Genomic DNA, 9,375 nt, shown 5'->3' with positions numbered 1-9,375 from the left:
TGAGCCACGTCCATCTGGGTGTCCCTGCTATTTATTTCTATGTAATCCTCTGCCTAGGGGGCAGTGAGTGATGCCAATAGTGGGGGCTTTCAATCCATAATTGAAACGTCTTTCCTTCAGCCCAAAATGTGGAGCAGCTCCTAATTCCTCCCTTGGCAGCCAAAAGGCTGATCTAGCCCCAACCAACTGCAAGAGGTAATGGCAGGACCACAGACTTCCTGCAGCTGCAGGGATGAGCCAGGGGAGGCTGATAACCACCAGAAATGACCACAAGGACTCTGTGGGTGTCTCTGGAGGCAAGGACTGGTTAAGAGAGGAATTGGGGAAAGTAGAAATGAGGCTTTGCAATGAAACTCTGAATAAAGCTAGCTCTATGGGCCTTTGTACTTAAAAGCCCTACATGACCAAAAGGTAGCAATCCCCATCCCCAACACTACTCTCCATATCCATGCGGGCACCACCTTGCACATGCCCCAGAAGCCCAGCAGCTTTTGAGGACCCTGCTCACGCTCAGTGGTAGTGGAAGAAGAGAAAGAAAGGAAATCCATTCAAAGCCAGGAGCTAGCAGAGTCCAAATAAGAGGATATTTAAAAATAAATAAGTCAATTCTCTTTACAAAAGAAGACAGAGGTGACCAACCAGCATATGAAAAAATGTTCAACACCACCAATCATTAGAGAAATGCAAATCAAAACCACAATCAGATAGCATCTCATACCAGTCAGAATGGCTATTATTAAAAGGTCAAAATAATAGATAATGGCAAGATTGCAGAGAAAACGGAATGTCTGTACATTGCTGGTGACAATGTAATTAGTTCAGCCATTGTGTAAAGCAGTGTGATGATTTCTCAAAGAACTTAAAACAGAGTTACCATTTGACCCAGCAATCCCATTATTGGATATATATCCAAAGGAATATAAATTATTCTACTATAAAGACACCTGCACATATATGTTTATCACAGCACTATTTACTGTAGCAAAAACATGAAATCAACCTAAATGCCCATCAATGGTAGAATGGATAAAGTAAATGTGGTACATATGCACCATGGAACACTACACAGCCATAAGAAGAATGAGATTATGTCCTTTGTAGCAAAAAGAATGGGGCTGGAGGCCATTATCCTCAGCAAAATAATGCAGGAACAGAAAACCAAATACCACATGTTCTCACTTATAAGTGACAGCTAAACACTGAGTACATATGAATGCAAAGAAGAGGACAACTTAAGGGTGTCTGGGGCCTACTTAAGGGTGGAAGGCGGGAGAAGGGAGAGGATCAAAAAACTACCAATTGTGTACTACGCTTATTAGCTGAATGATGAAATAATTTGTACACCAAACCCCCATGACATGCAATTTACTTATATAACAAACGTGCACCTGTACCACTGAACCTAAAATAAAAGTTTTATTTAACAAGTCAATTTAAAAGGATCTAGAGATTTGGTCATTGGCTAATTTCATTGCACTGGACCTATCATAGACAATAGATATTTGGGCTCAAATGTTTATAGATTGGAGCATGGGATGAGAGAAATATTGTATCTTTTGTCTTGTCCTAAGAAGGAGAAACAAATTCCCAGGGTGTATTAGTCCATTTTCATACTCCCATAAAGAATTGCCCAAGACTGGGTAACTTATAATGGAAAGAGGTTTAATTGACTCACAGTTCAGTATGGCTGGGGAGGCTTCAGGAAACTTACAATCATGATGGAAGGTGAAGGGGAAGCAAGGCACCTTCTTCACAAGTTAGCAGGAAGGAGAAGTGCTGAGCTAAGGGGGAAAAGCTCAGATCTCAGGAGAACCATCGGATCTCGGGAGAACTCACTATCATGAGAACAGCATCAGGAAAACCAACCCCATGATTTAATTACCTCCACCTGGTCTCTCTCTTGACACATGGGGACCAAGGAATTATGGAGATTACAATTTAAGATGAGATTTAGGTGGGGACACAAGCCTAACCATATAATTCCCCCTCTGGCCCCTCCCAAATTTCATGTCCCTTTCACATTTCAAAACCAATCATGCCTTCCAAACAGTCCCCCAAAGTCTTAATTCATTCCAGTATTAACCCAAAAGTCCAAGTCTAAAGTCTCAACTGAGATAAGGCATGTACCTTGCACCTAGGATTCTGTAAATCAAAAGCAAGTTAGTTATTTCCTGGATACAATGGGGATATAGGCACTGGGTAAATGTACCCATTCCAAGTGGGAGAAATTGACCAAAACAAAGAGGCTATAAGCCCCATACAAGTCCTAAATCCAACAGGGGAGTCAAATCTTAAACCTCTGAAATGATCTCCTTTGACTCCATGTCATGCTAATATAAGAGGTGGGTTCCCATGGCCTCAGGCAGCTCTGCCCCTGTGGCTCTGCAGGGTACAGCCCTCTCCCAGCTGCTGTCTCAGGCTGGCATTGAGTGTCTGTAGCTTTTCCAGGTGCATGGTGCAAGCTATCAGTGGATCTACCATTCTGGGGTCTGGAGGACAGGGGCTCTTTTCTCACAGCTCCACTAGGCAGTGCCCCAGTGGGGACTCTGCATCGAGGCTCTGACCCCACACTTTACTTCTGCACTGCCCTAGGAGAGGTTCTCCATGAAGGTTCCACCCCTGCAGTAAACTTCTGCCTGCACATGCAGGTGTTTCCATATATCCTCTGAAATCTAGGCAGAGGTTCTCAAACCTCAGTTCTTGACTTCTGTGCACCAGCAGGCTCAACACCATGTGTAAGCCACAGACTTGGAGCTTGCACCCTCCAAAGCAATGGCCTGACCTGTAAGTTGGCCCCTTTTAGCCACAGCTGGGATGCAGAGCACCAAGTCCCAAGATTGCACAAAGCAGCAAGGCCCTGGGCCCAGCCCAGGAAACCATTTTTTTTCTCCTAGGCCTCTGGGCCTGTGATGGGAGGGGCTGCTGCAAAGGTCTCTGACATGCCCTGGAAACATTTTCCCCATTGTGTTGGCAATTAACATTTGGCTCCTCGTTACTTAGGCAAATTTCTGCAGCTGGTTTGAATTTCTCCTCACAAAATGAGATTTTCTTTTCTATTGCATCATCAGGCTGCAAATTTTGCAAACTTTTAAACGTAAGTTCCAATTCCAAACCATCTCTTTGTGCATGCATAAAACTGAATGCTTTTGAAAACACCCAGGTCACCTCTTGAACATTTTGCTACTTAGAAATTTCTTCTGCCAAATACCCTAAATCTCAAGTTCAAAGTTCCACAGATCTCTAGGATAGGGGCAAAATGCAGCCAGTCTCTTTGCTAAAGTATAGCAAGAGTGACATTTTCTCCAGTTCCCAATAAGTTTCTCATCTTTATTTGAGACCACTTCAGCCTGGGCGTCATTGTCGATATCACTATCAGCATTTTGGCCCAAACCATTTGACAAGTCTCTAAGAAGTTCCAAACTTTCCCACATCTTCCTGTCTTTTTCTGAGCCCTCCAAACTGTTGCAGTCTCTGCCTGTTACCCAGCTCCAAAGTCGCTTTCAAATTTTCAGGTACCTTTATAGCAGCACCCTACTTTCTGTGGTACCAATTTAGTGTATTAGTCAATTTTCATACTGCTATTAAGAATGGCCCAAGACTGAGTAATTTATAAAGGAAAGAGGTTTAATTGACTCACAGTTCAGCATGACTGGGGAGGCCTCAGGAAACACATAATCATGGTGGAAGATGAAGGGGAAGCAAAGCACCTTCTTCACGAGGAGGCAGGAAGTAGAAGTGCTGAGCCAAGGGGGAGGGACTCTTATAAAACCATCAGATCTCGTGAGAACTCACTATCATGAAAACACCTTGAGTTAAACCACCCCATGATTCAATTACCTCCACCTGGTCTCTCTCTTGACAAGTGGGGATTATGAGGGTTATAGGGATTACAATTCAAGATGAGATTTGGGTGGGGACATGAAGCCTAACTATATCACAGGGGCAGTACTGTTAGGAAAAGAAATACAAGCATTAAAAAACAAGAAATGGAAATAAATGCATCCAGAAATGTCTCTGGGACTTGAAATAGCATCTTTGCATGTGCCTTTGACAGGACTATGTTTGCTCTAAGAGGCCTATTTCAGACAGAGCAGTGTTTAACTGGGGCCTTCTTTTCCCTGGAGATGGCCTGTTCTCTTCTCATCATTTTCTTCACATCCCACACTTCAGGACTTCTGTCCACTGCTCAGTTTCTCACCACTCACACACAAGCCCAACAGCCTCATGGCTGTCAGGAGAATTGTCTGTTATCAGGCTTATGTGAGATTAAATTTAGTCATTATCTTGGAAGAGAATTATCTCATGTTGACAAAATCCCTCAGAGTTCACAGTAGAGAACTTTAATTTCCACATTCAAATGAGATTTGAATTTGATCAGGCATCAATTAAACACTGTGCATTATGTAGTGACCTAACTTCGAAAGAAAAGTCAGTGCTTGTGCTGTGCTTGTTCAGCACAAAAGGTTTCGTTTCCTTCTTCAACCATCATTTGAGGTTACGGGTCAGACTCAGGAATAATGGGCATACATTTACAATAATACATAGAGGTTATGATTGCTGCTTTTAAAAAGAGCCATAGCATTCTAAATTATAGGCTCATTTTCCTGGGTCAGCTTTGCCTCAGTGAAGACAGCACCACGTGGCACTTAAGAGCAAAGCTTTGGGACCAGACAGGCCTGTGTTCAAATATTATTCCATCACATTTAGCCATGTCAGATTGAGCAATTTCACTAACCTCTCCAGGCTCAGTTTCATAGTCTATAATGTGGGAAATAATAAAGTCATGTATACAGAAAGCATAACATAGTGCCTGCTACAGGAAAAGCAGTCAGTAAATGGCAGCTGTCATTGGTACCTCTGTTAGTTATCACTTTCTACATTAAATAATTTATTTAATTAGCAAATATTTGTCAACCATATACTAAGCCATTGGGGAAGATAATAGAGATAGAGTAATTAAACTATGTGCTCTCTGCCCTCAAAGAACTTATAATTTTGGAGTGAGACATGTTTTTTTATCAAGCTTGTGAGACTGTGTATATAAAGTGTTTCAAGAGTATTGGAGAAGGAGCATCCAAACTGACTGAAGATATAAAGGAAGGCATTGTAGAAAGGATAACTCTTGAGCATAGATTTCAATGATATGCATTTATTAGGACTCAAGTACAGGCAAGCCACTCTAGTGGAGGACATAACATGTACTGAGTCAGTCTCAGAGGCATGAGAGAGTAGAGTTCATTCATGTAATCCCAAACTGGTCTGTCATGCCTGGTGAGGAGAAGTTAAAACAAAGATGAAGACCTGGATAAGAGAAGGTCATTGTAAGCCCCCTGAAAGGAGTGAAAGGTTTGATCAGTTTTGCATATTGAGGATAAGGCGCAGCTCACATTCATGTGTACCCAACACGGAGACCTGCACATTAGCAGATGCTCAATAAATGTTATTTGAAAAGACAAATTAATGAATGAATGGAGCATCTCAGTATTACTATCTCACTTTCAGTAATCAGATCAAATTTGTAGGAGTTAGGGGTTCTCGAGGCAGAACTGGATGTTCCCAAATAAATCTGGACCACAGCCCTCTGTATCTTCTACAGGGAAATCCCCAAGGCCCTTTTAATCATCTTACACATGTTGGACCATAGAACATAACTGAACACACTTTTCCAGCTCTGTGACCATGATAGAATTAGTTTATACTCAGGTGAGATTGGTCCTCTCTGGGCATTTTCATTTTTGCCCCCCAAACAAATACTTACTGTAGGGTTCGAGTATGAAACAGTGTCTATGGTGGAACAACTCAAGTGCCTTTCAAAACAAAGGATTTAAATATATGGTTCAGGAATTCAGAAAAGTCAGAGCCAGTCCTAAAGTCCGCAAGCACATCTGGTGTAGGAGCAAAAGAAGGGCTGGGCTAGTGGGGTGGAGAATGGAGGAGATCTACGAGAAAAGAAGAAAGAGGGTTTCTGCCAGGCTCCTCTAGGAAAAGAGAAATAGAGGGAACCCTGTTGCTTCCCTCATCTTCTAAACACTGAATTTCTTTATTAATCATTTTGCTCTGTATTCACCATGCATTTCACTATGGCCAGAAATGTTATTTAAGCTTATATTTTGTACTTTGCTTATTGTTGGCACTTAAATGAATATTGAATAGTGATGACAACTGTGTATATATAAGCACCATCCAGTGGACCGATGAAGGGAAAACTGACATGCCACACCAGAAGGGCCTTATAAAGCCCAGTTTTCAGGATTCAGCTTCGCATATTCCCTGGCTTTTCAATATTACAGAGTAAAACTGTAAATCAGAAAGCATGAACAATATGCTTTCCAAATTTATTGGTTTTGATAGGCACTGAAAAATACCTTTAGGATTTTGATGTAAGGTGGGGTAAGCTGGCTGCTTCTGAGGTCAAAAGAGTGTAACCCTATTAACAACAAGAGGAAGAGAATGAGAATGCTTTGCTCAGTAGAGTGTTCCACAAAGGGTTTGTCAAAATCTCTCCTGGAGAGAGAGCAATTTGCACGCTATTTCTCTTGGTTTTATCTCATGTTGTCTCAAAGGTCCACCGTGAAGAAGGTTCTAAACAGAATTAACCTTGGAGAGAAAAGTAGCAACTTTGGTATTCATTGTTTTTAACATCAAATATACCATTTCCTTTCTCTGACCTTCAGCATTAGTTAGAAGGTGAGAGAAGCAGACAGAATTGTGCTTTGAAAGCTCAAGAGGCTTTTGTTGTTCACGTTCAAGAGTGAAGTCTAGATCTCCCTGCTGAACAGAGCTCCCTGCCTGTGCTAGATTAAAACAATCAAGATGCTTTCCTCTGCGGAATGAACATTTTTGCCACTCAGTGAGATTCCATTTTCCTCCAAAAGTTCTGCCTGGCAAGGTTAGCACCACATGTGTGAACTCATATTCTCACACAGTGGTCAAAACGATGCTTGTTAATTAGATGCCATCATGGTTTGGGTGAATGGTTACAATCACTTTCCATTTGTCTCATTAACTACTTCACTCTTGGAGTCAGGCTTCCAGGTGCCTGGGTAGGACAATCTAGAAAGAGTTAAAAAGGCCCTACTACACTTGTCCGTAGATATCTGCATCAACCAGGAGCTACTGGGCCAGAAATGTGGCCATTTTCAATGTGTTTGTTGTCGTTATTTTGCATAACCCTTTCAAGGAGTTCTGTATTTTGTGCTCAGCAAACATATATTAAGAGTCTTCCATGCACAGGCATTGTGGGAGATAGAAGAATACAATAGCCTATACTATACGGAGTTTTCTTGGAAGGTGGATATGTGTCAGTAACGATAGTCTAGGGGGAAAAGTATAATTGTCGTAAGAGTGTTTCAGATAAAATGCTATGAGAATTCAAGAGGGGAAGTTATTGATTACTTCTGGCATTTGAGCTGTGCATTAAAGGGTGGGTATAATTTGGACCTATCTGGGAAGCATTTCAGAAGCATTCTAATTTGTAAGCTTTCTATTTTTACAGTAAATATTCTAAAATAAATAGGTGGGTTTTTGTTTGTTTGTTTGTTTGTTTGCTTTTTCAGATGAATTTTCACTGTGGCAAGAGTGGCCTGGGGCGAGCAAGTATTTCAAAGAAGAGGACACCAGACAGTGGAAAAGCACACGCTGGACCCATGAACTTTCGGGATTCACATTTTCACTTACAACAGGCAAAACTTTGACAACCTCAGATATAAGTGATAGAAACAGAAGTTTTTCAGTAAACTTTTTGGGAGGTATGTGACGAATGGAGATACGTTCAAGCTCCTGCCCCAAAGCAGAAGGGGGCCCACAGCTCTATCTCTGGCTGGGTATTGGAGGCTTACGGAGGGGCTGCTCTGCAGGCTAGAAGTATAAGTACAGAAGGTAGCAGCTGGGCCTAGAGACTGGATGTATGAACAGGCTAGCCTGCTAGAGTTGTCAATCTAAAGACAGCACAGTGAGGCCATAGTGAATCTAGTGCATGAGATCAAGTCCAGCAGTTCCCTGAGACACTAAGGCTGACCACGGGATTCATAATATTGTGCACAATAGACAAGCCCTGCAGAGAGCCATGAGTCATGAGAGTTGCACTTTCAGTCATGTGATGTAATGACGGACCCGTCAGCCTACAAATAAGACAGGAGACTCTCCAGGAAACGGGTGCCCACCTGGCTCAGGCACACTGGGCCGGCTACGGAGATTCTGAGGTATGCATGTGCCACCACAGGGTGAAGCTGTTGCCCTGCAACTCAGTGGGGTTGTGCCAACGGGAAGGGCTCATTTGGCAGCATCATGGAAGCAGGTCGTTCAAATAAACATTTATTAGAAGGTGAAGAGGAAATGCCTAACTTACCTTTACTTGGAAAGACCTAAATTCTCTGAGGTCTAAAATCAGAGCAGAGAGAAGTGCTGCTGGCATTGTGAAAGGAATTTTAACCAGTGGGGGACAATGAGAGAGACTGAAAAGTGCAGCCAGGTGCATCCTGTGCCTGGAACCACCTGTAGGTCACAGAATCTACACTTTATTAGTGACACAGTGTAATACATTTAGTCCATCATGGTATCTAAGAACTCTTGCAGGGATGGGTGCTGAATCTTACTTGTTTATTGGTATGAGTACTTTTGAAGTGAACAAACTGGTATTAAACTGCTTTGCTACCCTGTTTAGAGAAATGCACAGGATTCTGAGTAGAAGCTTCAGCCAACAGAAGCATGACTCCTTTGAATGTAACCGAGCCTTTTTTCCTTTCATTCTTTTTTGCTGGCATTTTTAACCAATGGATCATGAAAAAAAAAAAAATTCCCCCTAAAGATCACTGTTTCATTAAATAGACCACCATCTTCCAGCCAACTCTGAGATCTGTCTGCCCATGGCCACAATGAGCAGATGCTAGGTTCCATCACTGTAATGTGGAGACGTGGGCATCCATGCAATTCTTCCCCTGGTTCATAATGATACTTTGAAATACAATCTGCTATTTAAAACAGCTGTTGTTGATTTTACTTGGGACACATGCTGATTTTACGTCAAACAGAATGTCATGTGAACTTCTCCAAGGAGTCCTAGGGGAAAAAAAAAGAACAGCATAGAAGATAAGAACAGCATTTATAAATGTTTGCCTACGTTGGAAATCCCCAATATAAAATTTTTTGACACTTTGGGAAATAACATACCTTTGTAACTGACTTAATATTTCTTATTCCATCTTACAATCTCTTATGCTGATATGAGCAAAGAGAAAAAAGAAAAAATCCCCTACTGACAATGAAATGCTTGTTACACTGATGAAACCTTTGAGAAATACTAAAAAATATGTATCTTCAGGGAAGTACCTTACTTCTTCAAGTCTTCTCTTTCTGTTCGGTCTTCCTTTCCCCCCT

This window comes from Mandrillus leucophaeus, unplaced genomic scaffold (assembly GCF_000951045.1).
Source record: "Mandrillus leucophaeus isolate KB7577 unplaced genomic scaffold, Mleu.le_1.0 Scaffold560, whole genome shotgun sequence".
Classification (NCBI taxonomy): domain Eukaryota; kingdom Metazoa; phylum Chordata; class Mammalia; order Primates; family Cercopithecidae; genus Mandrillus; species Mandrillus leucophaeus.
Note: the sequence above shows the minus strand (reverse complement) of the source record.